Source organism: Caretta caretta, chromosome 11 (genome assembly GCF_965140235.1).
Source record: "Caretta caretta isolate rCarCar2 chromosome 11, rCarCar1.hap1, whole genome shotgun sequence".
NCBI classification, from domain to species: Eukaryota; Metazoa; Chordata; order Testudines; family Cheloniidae; genus Caretta; species Caretta caretta.
The window spans coordinates 11,139,329-11,153,733 of record NC_134216.1 but is presented as its reverse complement, the minus strand read 5'-3'; the positions used below and the strand labels follow the sequence as shown (position 1 = coordinate 11,153,733).

General features: G+C 43.1%; 1 protein-coding gene across 1 annotated transcript in view; it reads left to right on the top strand.

Annotated features, from left to right (window-relative positions):
- ADCY5 (adenylate cyclase 5) overlaps positions 1-14,405 on the top strand; it is a 345,212-nt gene that overhangs the window by 153,358 nt on the left and 177,449 nt on the right. The window lies entirely within an intron of this gene.

The following is a 14,405-nucleotide window of genomic DNA, read 5'->3' as shown; positions in this document are numbered from 1 at the left end:
AATTTAAAACAGAAATTTCCTTCAGGGAGGGCAATGTCCTGGCTGTTAAGACCAAGGATCTCAGACTGTGTCACCCACTTAGGGACATCTCAGAGCCCCATGGGATAAAAATTCATTACCACTGTATTACCTTCTAAGGGCCTTAATTAAATAATTTAGACTTTTCTATAGTCAGTGATCTAAGTTCTTGTACCAAGGGTATGAACAGCCTTTCCATCCTCCCAGCCCTTGTGAAATCCACTTCATGACCTGGCATGCGTCTGTGCCTTCATTGAGAAACCACCAGATAATAATGCCCCAAGATCCTAGAATTTGATGCTTCTGCCTTACTTGTCTTTAAGGTCTTGTTTTCTTCCGTAGTTGGCTTAAGAAGATTGGAAACCCACCTCCTTAACATTCGTGTGTACCCAGTTGAATGCCTCTCCAGTCATGTTAGCTGGTCATGCTGTAGCCAAGGAAGGAGCCTAAGGCATACCATAAGCTTGTTGTATACCTGATTCACTACCTGGTTCCTGAAAGGGTTTAGTGTGTCTCTGTGCTCACAGGACCACTTTGGGTATGAATAGATCAGTTGCAGGAATCTAAGCTAAAGAAAGTTGCAGCAAATCAATTAAAAAAAAGTCTCTGGCAAAAGCAACTGCCTTTAGTACAAGAAGAGGGAGCAAATATCCAATTACAGTTGTGGAAAACAGTTTTTCTTTTCTCTCTCTCTCTTTTTTAAATTTATACAATTTACCATGATTGTCATGTTCTTAAAATTCTCTCAGTGACAAGTCTTTTGTGTTTCCTTAAACTGATGAAAGCTTTATTATGTTGAATTTGACAGGTTAATGATCAAGTAGGAAATCACGTGACACTTGTTAGTGCTGCTTTTGATGATATAAAATTAACTTTATCCTTTCTACCGGGTAAAATCATAAGTAAATTTATAGTATAAAGATTTTTTTAAATCTTTTAAGTCACATTAGCACTGGTGGAAGGTGTCAGATTGACAACACTGAAGACTGAGCCTTGTCTTTATCCACACAAAAGATACATATCAGGCAATCGAAGAGATATAAAACCTCATGTTTCAGGTCTAAAGCCAACCTCTGACTAATGAAGGAACTTTCTGTGTGGGTAGCTTATCGCACAAATGCCTACTGCAGGGTTTCTTGTACCTTCCTCTGAAGCATCTGGTACTGGTTGCTGTTGGAGACCAGATACTGGAATAGATGGATCCCAGTCTGCTGTATGGTTTCAGAGTAGCAGCTGTGTTAGTCTGTATTCGCAAAGTGAACTGTAGCTCACGAAAGCTTATGCTCAAATAAATTTGTTAGTCTCTAAGGTGCTACAAGTACTCCTTTTCAGTCTGCTGTATGTTTCTGCCACAGACCTATTGGGACCTTCTGTTCGTTCTGTGTTTGTATAGCGCCTAACACAGTAGGTTTATGACTAGAGTCTCTATGACACAACAATACAAATACTTAATTACAAAGTTGGCTACTTATTGAGTCATTGGCCACTCAACTGAAACTACCATAGAGTGTCAATTTTAATGGTGATTTTTTTTATGTGGACTGGTCCTAGGATAGCATGGTGATGGAGGTCACATAAGCATAGATAAGTAACCTACTAGGAATTAGATCAAAGCCTCTGATTCACTTCACATAACCACTGAATAGCCATCAGATGGCTACAGTTTTTGGCCAGTACTGAAGCAGTTTCTGGATTTGAACTAGTGACTTGAAGATGAAAAAGACTCTGAAGCCTATTTTCAATCCCTAGAAGAGTGGGGGTGGGGGTTGTTTTTAAATATCAGTATTTCCCTAGTGAACAAGTTGTTTCTTGGAATCCTGTAGTTCATTTATTTTTGGTAGGTTTCAGTGGGAAATAAAATCAACAGCTCATGTACTTCTGAATAGAAATTATCATTGTATATAATTACTAGGTCAAAGCACCCAAATGGAGCAGGGCCTAACTGTAGGCGCCTAAGTCCAATATGAAAAATGAGTGCCTAACTGTAGGCACCTAAGTCCAATAACTTCTTCAGTGAGAGCTGCTGGGTAAGCAGCAATTTGAAAAGCAGTCCTCTTATCTAGGTGCTTAAATAAGGATTTAGGAGCCTGACGTTAGGCTCCTAGTTTTTAAAATCTTGGCTCAGGTTTTTTTTCCCCAGTAATCATAAAAATATTTTCCTATTTAAGGGTGTGCATAAAGTATGTTTCCCATCCTCTGATTGCACTTGTATGCCTCTGCATTATCTCAGTCAAGACTTGAGCCAGAGGGTCTGGGATGGGGAGGTTCTGGAAAGTGGCAGTTCTCCCTGGAGAAACAAAAGCATGGATGAATGGTATGTAGAGCGTTTCACCTGCAGCTCCATTCTTTTCATATCTCACACCTATTCTAGAACGTCATGATTTGGCAAGTGTCCTGAAGCACTGTATTCAAGCATACAGAACTGCCCAGATTCCAGGGAAAAGTGGGAGTGAAATGATTGCTTAATAGTTGCCTAGCAGCCCCTCTGCCCCCAATTCTGAGTTTTCAAAACTTGCTCCCTTCCCTCCCAATCCCCCAATTTAATAAACGTTTTAAGTAATACTGATCCCAGTAAATGATGATGATTGTTTAGCAGCTCAGATGAGAGAGGGATTGGGATTGGAGGGGAGAAGGTTTTGGAAATATGAAAACTCCATTAGATTTACAGTTTCTATCTTGAGTTTCTTGCTGTAGTTTTGCCTGTTTGCTGCATATACAGAGGAGAAGCAAGATGAGAGAGAATCCCAAAGTCATAACCTGATGGCCATTAAAGAACCCATGATAGTTTTCACAGGAGTTAGTATAGATGGCTCCATTGATTTAGCCAAACTCCATTCTGTGTGCAAACCGTACTTGAAAGATTGTGGGAACTCTCGTAAGATTGACCACAAAATCCTCTGGTAATTCTGCTTTACTTGATGAGATTAAAGTGTGTGTGTGTGTGTGAGAGAGAGAGAGAGAGAGAGAGAATGCGAAAGCAAGATTTTTGTGGTGAGTCTTGTGAGAGCTGGCATGGTAGCCATGCTGTGCTGAAGCTGGCTGTAGTGATGTATCAGCTATGAGCTCTTCAAGTCAAGGACACTCCTACTTCATGTTTCTGCAGTGCCTAGCACAATGGGACTCTGAAACCGACTAGGGCCTCAGGGCATTTACCCCACTACAAATAAATATAGTAATAATGGGAGCCAAATTCTGCTTAGTTACATTCTTGCCAATCCTGTTTAGTTCATTGGGGTTGCATGGATATAGCCAACAGCAAAATTTGGCCCTCTCTCTTCAACAGTTGGAGAAAATTTGGGATGTAACTTGTAAGCTGGAAACGTACAGTTCTTGGGTGGTAAAGACCGGCAGTGAAGTTCTGGTTTGCTGTCAGTGGAAACTTGTCCCTGCATCCCTTTGGGAGGGAGGAGCCCATTCTCTTTCAGCGAACAATTACAAGGATTCTACTTCAAAGAAATGTGTGTTTTGATGTGAGCAATCTGAATCTCCCTGTTTTGGGAAAGAAGGTTGTAACAGGGGAGCTCTGGCAATATCTGGAGTCCTCAGGTTTTTCCAACCCAGTCTGGTTTCAGGACTTCAAATGGAGAGCCCTGAAAATCCACGGATACCTGCATCCATGTGCCAAATATGGTCAGATGGCTACACATGCACTAATACTACATTCCACAACATTAGCCCAGTGTGCTGCGCTTGTGGCAGAAGAAAAAAGAAAACAAATCTTCACAGAGCTGAGAAAGTTCTTGGTACAATGTTTGTGGAGGGGTTACCCTCGATCTGTGGACAGATGATTACAGAAAGGTTGCTTTTTGGAAGTTACTGTTCATTACATAGAGTCACAACATTTTGAAATGGTACAGCGGCTGCTTTGTGTGACTCAGTTTGACAGCGGGAAACCAAAAACTGCAGAGAACATTTGATCGGCTGTTATTCAAGCATTCAGAAGATTTGATATACACAGCATTACCAACCAGATGGTTTTCATCATGGACAGGGGAGTGAATGAGGTTGCAGCCCTCAAGTCCTATGGGCAAATAAACTGCTTAGCACACATTATAAATACCATCCCTGAGCACACTACCAAACCGGGAAAACAGAAAGTGGAAGCAGTAACCAAACTGATCCACGTAAGCCGAAATCTCATTACTTACTTCAGGAGATCTGGTCTTCAAAGCAGACTGCAAAAGTGTCTGAAAGGAGATGTAGAAACATGATGGAACAGCAAACTACTCATGTTTCAGACAATTGAGGAGCAGTGGGACAGAATATATGAAATTTTGACAGAAAAGGGGGATACTCAGCTATTGATAACATTGACCACAACACCTTGAGCATCTTCATAGAGTTCCTGCAGCCCTTCAAGGAAGCGTCAAATGCACGAGAGCAGTCATCATAACCCAGTCTCCACTTGGCACCCATTTGGTATGAAAGGCTGAAAAAGAATCTCCATCCTACCACTGATGAAGATAATCTAAGTCAACTCAAATCCAAAGCCTTGCAAGGTCTCATCAAAAAGTTTAAAATCAAGCCAATGCACAGAGTAGCAGTTTTCTTGCACTCATGAATGAAGGGGATAAAAGTTTTCACTGAAGAGGAGAGACAGGAAGTTTATCAAGAGATCAAGAAGCTTGTCTCATTGCAGGAGAGAAATATTCCTGCAACAGAATCTTATGCTTCTTTCGTCAGTTACACAGACACCCTCACCAAAGGAGACAAAATGGTCACATGCAGAGTTTGAGGATTCTGATAGTGAATTTGGAAATGATGATGATGATGAAGTGTCAAAGTATATCACCCTGAAGCTGACAAAGAATGAAGACGTGCAACTGCTGGAGCGGTGGAGACAAGACAAGCACAACTTTCCCCTTCTCAGTCGAGTTGCATGGTTTGTACATTCCATCCCTGCATCCAGTGCACCCTCCAAGAGAGCCTTCTCAGTCTCTGGTGACACAATTAATGAGCATCGTTCTTCACTGAAGTCAGAAACTGTGGATGATTTAATGTTTTTGCACAGTAATATTTCAAAGAAAATCATCTCTCCTAAGGAAGATATCTAAAACAAAGTCCTGCATTTCAGGGCTGGTATAAATCACAAGCTAAATAGGCAGCTTACTTTATTTTATAGTTCAGTTTGTGATTTTGAGCATTATTTACTTGAGATGTTTATTTTATTATTTTTGATATAAAAGGCTATTTGTTCTGATGCCTGTTTATAATAAGATGGAAGTTTAAAACAATAACAATAATGTGCATATTTATTAAGCCATAGAGCTTTCTTACAGAGTACACATGCACACAGGTGCTCCTCCTAAGAGGCACAGTGAGATAGGGTGCTGGTGCAGGTGTGGATGCGGATACATACAAAGATGGAGTACGGATCGCGGGTCAGATACAAGTTAATTGCTGTGGATGCGAATCCAAATTTTTGTATCCATGCAGGGCTCTATTCATATGGTCCAGAGGCCGTATTAGTTGTGTTGCTCAAGATTCTCCTCCTGCTGTTGGCGGAACATCAATTGTGCATGTTGATTCTTTAAGTCTGACAGCAGCTTTCACTATGGCTAATCAGAAAGGATTGTGGACATGACTGTGGTCCCTAGTAGAGGTAGGTAGATCTGCCCTTGTGAGTAATTGTTAGTCTCCCCCCACCCCCGCACCCCCAAGATGTCTTTGAAGGTAGAATTGGGTAATTGTTCTTCTGCACCTAAGGTTTCAGAGTAGCAGCCGTGTTAGTCTGTATTCGCAAAAAGAAAAGGAGGACGTATGGCACCTTAGAGACTAACCAATTTATTTGAGCATGAGCTTTCGTGGGCTACAGCTCACTTCATCAAGGCTTTCTCATAATGGGGACAGGTTTCTATCCCCCTTTTCAACTCTTTATTTCTCCCTCTTCAATTTGTGCCACACGTTTGAATGTGAGGAATTGTTTGAGGGGGAATCTGAGTTCAAGCTACCTGGCTTACTGGCTTTTAAATTGCACTACCAAATTTAGGGTGTATTTTCAAGCTGCTTCCAGGGGCACTAGAGAGCACGGCTGGGTGTCTTTTTGAGGATTCCTATACAACGAATAAATATTAGGCTGTCAAAAGATTAGTGAGGAGATGTGGGTTCTGGCACCTTTAGTATGCTGATAACACCTGGCTATAGGTCTGATTATTTGCTACTCTTATACATAGTGTCTGATTTGAGATTGAGGCTTGAATGAGGGCTAACTGGCTGAGACTCAACCCTGATAAGACTGATCTAATACTGTTAAACCGGGGCAACATTCAGAAGAAATGGAAGAGATTTAACCCTCCCCTTTGATAAAGGGAATGCACCTGCTGTTTATAAATCAGATTTCCGGTTTGGGGGTTTCTGGATGCTCAAGTAGTAGCAGTGCATGAGCTCTTTTTTCCCACCTGTGTTCAACAAGAAGAGTGTGGCTTTTTCTTTGTGGTGCAGAATTCATTTAAACTATGTACACCTTTGTTCCCTTGAGTTTGGAATCGCTGTAATGTGTTCCCAGTGAAAGTTTGGTGCAGGATGCAGCTGCCAGGTTACAAAGTGCCGCTTCATATATCAAGTGAGTTACACTATTGCCCCATGAGCTACACTGGCTTCCAGTTGTGGTAGCTTTGAGGTGGAATTGGTGGTGTTTGTTTTGGATCTGTGAAGCCCTAAATGGTTTAGGGTGTGGTTTTCTGAGAAGCTGTCTCTCTCAATGTGATATGGCCATATGGACACTTGAACTAACAGAGCTTAATAGATGGAAAAGTCACCCAGAGAAGCAGGGCTTTTTCTGTACATGCTCTTCCAATCTTGCACTCACTTCCCTTTACCCTTTGGTTCAGCAGAGCCTGAAATGTGTTGACTTTTAGGACATGTTGCAAGGATAGTCTTTATTAGAATCATAGAAGTGGAAGGGACCTCAAGAGGCAGGACTAAGTATTATCTAGACCATCCCAAAAAGCTATTAGGTTGGTTTGACTTGATTTGCTCATGACAAATCCATTCTGATTGTTACTTATCTTATTATCTTCTAGGTGTTTGCAAATTTATTGCTTAATTATTTGCTCCATTATCTTTCCGCGTGCTGAAGTTAAGCTGACTGGGTTAATTTGTGGGGTTTTGGAGAGGGGCCACTTGAGGAATATAGAGTGGCCTACACAGACCAGCTCTTGTTTTATGATAGGGTACATCTTTCCTATTTTGTGAGCTAAAGTTGACTTAGAAGGATGAGCTAGCATCTTCTGGAGTCTTGTTCTTTGGTTTCTACATTTTAAAACCAGCTTCAAGAGCCATGGAGAGGCACGTTTTGAGGAAATAAACAAGTAGTAAAGTTAATCAGCAACTCTAAATAGCTTGAGTAACCCACAAATGGGTAATAATTTGGAAATGTAACTAACCATTCGAAGCCTCTTGATTCTGAATTTGGCTCTCTTGCATTACAATTCATTGCTTTCTGGAAAGCAGGTTGCAGAAACCAAGTGGCTAATAACCACGGATCATACGAAATACAAAGCTGGAGCGCCTCCACTGTTGGTGGAAGCTGGGCGTGCTGCTTTCATGCTGACCCTCCTTCACGTCCTGGAAGGTGCACTGGAACTTGGGGTTTTTGTGGTGGTGCAGAGAACCATCTGCTCTCCACCCCTTACTCAGTCTGTGGGTAGCCCAGTGGATATCCTAGCACGAGTTAATGCTGCTTGACACCACCTTCCTGAGGAGATATTTTAAACAAACTCAGCCAGGTGACCATCATGGTATTATCCTGCTCTTCTGGGCCCCCCTCCTTTGGATTTTGGCCAGGACAGTGGGGATCTTGTGAAAACGGTCATTAGATCTCTTAATGACTGAAATTTGGTCATTAAAATTTGGTGCTGACTATCAGCCTAGTTACTGGTTAAGAGGATCTGAGAGAGTGTTCAAAAATAGAGATGGAAACAGCTATGTCTGAGGGTCTTCTCATTCATTTATATAGTGTCATAAGCAGGGGGTGTCATTTCAGAAAAATTAATGTGGGGGTGGTGGAAAGTTGTGTCAGAATTCTCCTCTTCTACCTTCCCACTGAGGCTGCAGCTCCTTGTGGGGCAGGGTAGCAAGCCGGTCTGATCGCAGAGGGGGTTAGGGAGGTGGTAGGCCAGTCCTATCCCAGGGAGTAGGAGAGTTTGGGGTGGGGGGTCTTATCAATAGCTGGCGCAGGGCAGGGATTGGGGCCTGGCTCACTATGGACTTAGCTCCAGCTCAAGCTGCCACCACTGCTTCCTGTCCAGCTGGTTGGACCAGAGGTGATGTTGACAACATGACAATTAGGAGCCCCTGCCTGGCCTGAGACACAAACTGTGTTAAAAGAACATCGAGGTTGCAAAGCAATGAACTCAAGCTAGGAAATGACTGACCTTGCCTAGTATGTATTATCTGCTCTAATAAAAATGTGTGGGGAGCTGGCAAAAAGTTGTTCAGAATTCAGGTAGCCTGTGCAACCTTCATTCAGCCCCCTTATGCCTATGTATTTTGATAATCTTTAATTACAGATCACATATTAAATTCTTCTGCTTGCACCGGTGGAGAAACTGGGAGCAGTATAGAGCTGTTATTTTCTATGTAGACCGGCCACTAGAGAGGGATGGAGAGATACTCATAATGAGTTTCACATCTATTTGCTAGACAGCAAAGGAATGTTGAGACTCAGCAATAATGGGTTCAATTCCAGGTTCTATAGGGGAAGTGTGTCCTAGTGGTTAAAGACCCCTCTGCCCCTGTCCCCGGCTGTTCATATTTCTATATCCCAAGCTCCTACTCTTGGTCTATCCCAGTTCCAGCCTCCATTCCCCGTTTCTCTCTGCTCCTCTCCCCTCTTGTTCCTCTCCTCGACATAAGCTTCTGCCCCAATTCTTGCCCCTCTGCATTTGAATCAGGTTGCTTCCTCCTTTCTCCTCCACACTGCCTGGGCATCAGCAGGGGGAGCATTGAAAGAACAGGAAAGACAGTCTCCCAGCTCTCAGTTCCGGTGCCCCTGGCAGCTGGGAGGAGCAATTGTGGGGGGAAAGTCCTGATCATCCCTTGTACTCCCAGGATGTATCATGCTCAGTTGTTTTGTGAAAATGGCACATGCACAGTCCAGTCACACACACAAGCTCTGAAGGGGTGGAGCATGACCAGTGCCGATGGAATCGTTGGAGAATTTAGCTGCCAAATTCTAACAAGTTTCTACTGAGCAAGTTCAAACTGAGATTTTTTTCAGAGGCTTCTATCTTGGTCAAATTTGGGTGGATTTCACGGGGACATCAAAAGGCACATCCTTGATACCAGGGGAACCCTGCTGCCAATTTCAAATCCCTACTCTAAAGCCCATAGATGCTAGAACTTCTTGACTAAAGAGTTAGTTAGCAAAACAATAAGCAACAATAAGAGTCTTACAATGGAAAGTGTTCGGCAAACTTATCTATAGGCAGCACTACCTGGGCCATCTATAGTAATACAGTACAACATACAACTGTGTTTTGGCATCAACATGGTGAAATGGTGAGATTTGTCAGTTTCACTGAGAGAGGGTTTTCTGAAGTAAGATTCCTTAAAAGGGAATTTTTTTAGTCACAGGCAGACAAGACACTTGATATTTTATGTTTTGTTTAAATCTCTTAAGAACTCTGTGATATTTCCATGGTTTCCAGGACAGCCATTCTGACTAGGTGGCTGTTTGCATAGTTGTGGTGTTTTGATGTTAAAATGAAGATGGGAGGATAAAATTAAAAGTAAAATACTCTTGGACTGAGGTTGAGATGGAAAGAGGAGACAGATTTGTTGAAAGTCTCTGGGTAAGGCTAAAAGGGATAAAAAACAAGGGTGGTGCCTGTATGGGGTTTACTACAAACCACCTAACCAGGGATAAGAGGTGGATGAGGCTTTTAATAAACAATTTTAAAAAATCATCCAAAGCACAGGACTTAGCGGTGATAGGGGACTTCAGCTACCCAGATGTCTGTTGGGAAAATAACACGGCAGGGCACAGATTATCCAACAAGTTCTTGGAATGTATTGGAGACCATTTTTTATTTCAGAAGGTGGAGCAAGGTAGTAGGGGAGAGGCTGTTCTAGATTTGATTTTGACAAGTAGGGAGGAACTGGTTGAGAATTTGAAAGTGGAAGGCAACTTGGGTGAAAGTGATCACAAAATGGTGAGTTCATGATCTTGAGGAATGGTAGGAGGGAAAACAGCATGATAAAGATAATGGATTTCAAGAAGGCAGACTTTAGCAAAATCAGGGAGTTAGAAGGTAAAATTTCATGGGAAGCAAGTTTAAGGGGAAAAACCTGTTCAAGAAAGTTGGCAGTTTTTCAAAGAGACAGTGTTAAGGGCACAAGAGCAAACTATCCCACTGTGTAAAAAAAACAAAACAAAAAAAAAACAAAAACAGGAAGTAAGGCAAGAGACCAACCTGGCTTAACCAGGAGATCTTCAATGATCTGAAATTCAAAAAAGGAGTCCTACAAAAAGTGGAAACTAGGTCAAATTACAAAGGATTAATATAAACAAGTGAATATAAACATAACACAAGTATATAGGGGCAAAATCAGAAAGGCCAAGGCACAAAATGAGAGACATAAATGGAAACAAGAAAACATCCTACAAGTACATTAGAACCAAGAGGAAGATCAAGGACAGAGTAGGCCCATTACTCAATGAGAGAAGAAAAATAATAACAGAAAATGTGGAAATGGCAGAAGTGCTAAATGACTTTTTTGTTTCTGTTTTCTCCAAAAAATGTTAGGAGCAATTGAACATCTAACATAGCAAATGCCAATGAAAATGAGATAAGATCAGAGGCTAAAATAGGGAAAGAACAAGTTAAAAATTACTTAGGTTAGATGTCTTCAAGTTGGCATGGTCTGATGAAATACATCATAGGATACTCAAGGAGCTGACTGAGGAAGTATCTGAGCCATTAACGATTATCTTTGTAAAGTCATGGAAGATGGGAGAGACTCCACAGGACTGGGAAAGGAAAAATATAGTGCTCATCTATAAAAAGGGAAATAAGGACAACCCAGGGAATTACAGACCAGTGAGCTTAGCTGCAGTATCCAGAAAAATAATGGGGCAAATAGTCAAGCAATCAATTTGCAAACACCTACAAGATAATAAGGTGAAAAGTAACAGCCAACATGCATTTGTCAAGAACAAATCATGTCAGACCAACCTAATAGCTTTTTATTTGGCAGGGTATCAAGCCTTGTCAATAGGAGGGAAGTGGTAGATGTGGTATATCTTGACTTTAGTAAGGTTTTTTATATTCTTGCATGACTGTTTCATAAACAAATTAGGGAAATACAACCTAGATGGAGCTACTATAAGGTGAGTATAAAATTGGTTGGAAATCTGTTCCCAGAGAGTAGTTATCAAGTGGTTCACAGTGAAACTGACAGGGAATATCAAGTGGGGTTCTACAGGGATCAGTTCTGGGTCTGGTTCTGATCAATATCTTCACCAATGATTTAGATAATGGCATAGAGAATACACATATAAAGTTTGCGGATGATACCAAGGGTTTGCATGTGCTTTGGAGGATTAAAATTCAAAATGATCTGGACAAAGTGCAGAAATGGTCTGAAGTAGATAGGATGAAATTCAATAAGGACGAATGCAAAGTACTCCACTTAGCAAGGAGCAATCGGTTGCACACATGCAAAATGGGAAATGACTGCCTAGGAAGGAGCACTGTGAAAAGGGATCTGGGGGTCATAGTGGATCACAAGCTAAATATGAGTCAACCAGTTAACACTGTTGCAAAAAAAATGAACATCATTCTGGGATGTATGAGCAGGAGTGTTGTAAGCAAGACATGAGAAGCAATTCTTCCACTCTGCTCTGCACTGTTTAGGCCTCAACTGGAGTACTGTGTCCAGTTCTGAGTGCCTCATTTCAAAAAAGATGTGGACAAACCGGAGAAAGTCCAGATAAGAGCAACAAAAATGATTAAAAGTGTGGAAAATATGACCTAAGAGGAAATTTTGAAAAAATTGGGTTTGTTTAGTCCGGAGAAGAGAAAACTGAGAAAACAGTTTTCAAGTACTTCAAAGGTTGTTACAATGAGGAGGGAGAAATATTGTTCTCTTTAACTTCTGAGGATAGGACAAGAAACATGGACTTAAATTGCAGCAAGAGCTATTTAGGTTAGACATTAGGAAAAATTTCCTAACTGTCAGGTAGTTAAGCACTGGAATAAATTGCCTAGGGCGGTTCATCATTGGAGATTTTTAAGAGCAGGTTAGACAAACACTTGTCAGGGATGGTCTAGATAATACTTCTTCTTCGAGAGATGTCCCTGTGGGTGCTCCACTTCAGGTCAAGGTGCATCCCAGCGCCTTCAATCAAAGATTTCTACAGCAGTCACCCTTTGGGCTGTGCACGCGCTGTGCCTGCCTCTCGAACCGTCAGTGTTCTAATAGCGCGTTCACAGCACGGGCTCCTCAGTTCCTTCTCTACCATCCCCGACTAGAGATGGAGTTCAGCAGTGCTCTTTGAGACTAGCTAGTTAGTTTGTTTCTCGGTTTAGTTAGGTAGTTTCAGTCATTAGAATTACTACTTAGATAAGCTACATTAGCTGTTACTTTTATATCCGCGGTTTCGGACATGCCTGGCTCCCCAGAGATATCCTTCAAGAGATACGCCTCCTGTAAGGATGCCATCCCCATCTCGGACGGGCATTCACAGTGCGTACGCTGTTTGGGGGAGTCTCATGTACCCCAAAAATGCGTCCACTGTAACAAATTGAAAGTGCGTACCCTCAAGGTCAGAGAGCTCAGGCTTAAAATGCTGCTCCTGGAAAACTCCCTCAGACCTGCCTCTGACCCTGGCCAGCAAACCTCTGTGACGCCCTCCAGGGGCAAAGGAAAAGCAAAAAAATGGCCAGCTTCCTCTCCCCTAAGGAGTCGTTCCTCTGGGAAAAAGTTAAAACTAGCTCTCCGGTCTCCGCTGACTCCGGCTCCACGGCTTAGCACCTTTCACAAGGCAGGCACCTCGGGCAGCAACCATGAGTCAGCTGCCCCACTACATGGTGCCGAGGCTCAGGACTTCCACTTGCCCGCCTCTTTCAGATCTGCTATGGCCACCTTTGCTAGTACGGTGCCGAGAGCTGCTACGGTGCCGAGAGCACAAGCAGCGGCTGCGGCACCGTCCTTTGATCTTGTGGTGCCACTTTTACAGCCGCCACTTTCAGTACCGAGCCTCCTGAGGTCCCCTGCCACCCTTGCAGTGCCTACCTCAGGGGCTCCTACTCTGCGGAGCCAGCTTGCGCCCCCGGGACACCCTTCAGGGCGCCAGCAGACACCCAGCAGACTCTTCCTCCACCAGCTACACTGGCACTGGTTCCTGGTCACTCAGCTCCACTGCAGCTTTTACAGCCAGAGGATTTAAGGGTGTCCCATGCTCCTGACGCTCCTCTTCTCAGCACCAGCCTATCACCGGGTCCTTTAGCACCCTACCTTCAGTACTCCCCTACCACTTCAAGCCCCTCCAGTGAAGTGTGGGAGGAAGAGGAATATGATGACCAGCTGTTTTCCTCTCAATACTCTCCCCAGAGTCAGTTACGTACAACTGGGAGATGCATTTCAGCATGATCTCCATATTCTCAAGGCTATCCACACTGGTATGTCAATCCCTGGATGAGGCCACCTATGCCGCCCCCCACCCCCAGCCCCCGAAGGCAGAGGCCACACTGGGGTCCATGGACCTACACCTCACCACACTCAGGTCTTCCGCGGGCTGCGTGGAGGAAAGCTGTCAGACCCTTCCCACTGCCTGCTTATACTGAAACCCAGATAAGACCTGAAGTGGCCACCACCCTTACAGAGGACACTGCCCCACACACCTCTTCTATAGTGATAACACCACAAGACGCCATGGTACCCCCACCACCTCCTACTACTGATGAACTCACTCACTTTCAAGAGTTGTTTCACAGAGTAGCAGAAGAGCTCAAGATTACCCTGGAGGAGGTACCTGAAACACACCATGAGCTTACCGATATCCTGCAAGCTACGACCTCCTCCAAAACAGCCCTACCAATTAATGGGGCCATTATGGAACCTGCTAAAACTATTTGGCGGACCCCAGTTACAATAACACCCACTAGTAAGAGATTGGACCGAAAATATTTTGTTCCATCGAAGGGTCCTGAGTTTCTATTTACACACCCCTCACCAAATTTGCTAGTGGTCGATGCGGCCAATCAGAAAAACAAATACCAACACTTCCGCTCCACTCCATCAGACAAAGATAACAAGAGACTGGACTCCTTCGGCCGCAAAATGTATTCTTCTTCCACTTTGCAATTTAGAATAGTGAACTATGCGGTGCTCTTAGCAAAATCTGACCATAAAAATTATGCTAAGGTAATGCAATTTATTGA